Source organism: Lithobates pipiens, unplaced genomic scaffold (genome assembly GCF_037356315.1).
Source record: "Lithobates pipiens isolate NorthernLeopardFrog02 unplaced genomic scaffold, aLitPip1_a1.2 Scaffold_1, whole genome shotgun sequence".
Taxonomy (NCBI): Eukaryota; Metazoa; Chordata; class Amphibia; order Anura; family Ranidae; genus Lithobates; species Lithobates pipiens.
The window spans coordinates 209,130,905-209,131,329 of NW_027507685.1; positions in this window are offsets into that span (position 1 = coordinate 209,130,905).

The window sequence follows — 425 nt, forward strand, 5'->3', positions numbered from 1 at the left end:
TGCTGTTCATTAATCAAAGTGGGAAGTGAAGACCTAAAAAAGATACCAAGATTATAAAAATGTAACAAATAATGATCTGGACCATGTCAATCTGATAACTGTGCTGACCTTTAAGCGGAACTAAACTCTCTCAATAAACGTTAAAGTGTTACTAAACCCAGGACCCTGCATTCACTATATCTGGTCTCCCACAGTACACAAAACATAGAAATGCAATTATTTTAGTAACTACAAACGGCTAAATACCTTTTCTCATCAGCAGTTAGAGAAGTCTTGTGACTTCTAGCAGTGTCCAGCCATGCACTGCGACATTACGGCGGACACCTTAGACATTTTTGACACATTTTTGGGACCATTGTCATTTATACAGCAATCAGTGCTATACAGATGCACTGATTCCTGTGTAAATGACACTGGCAGTGAAG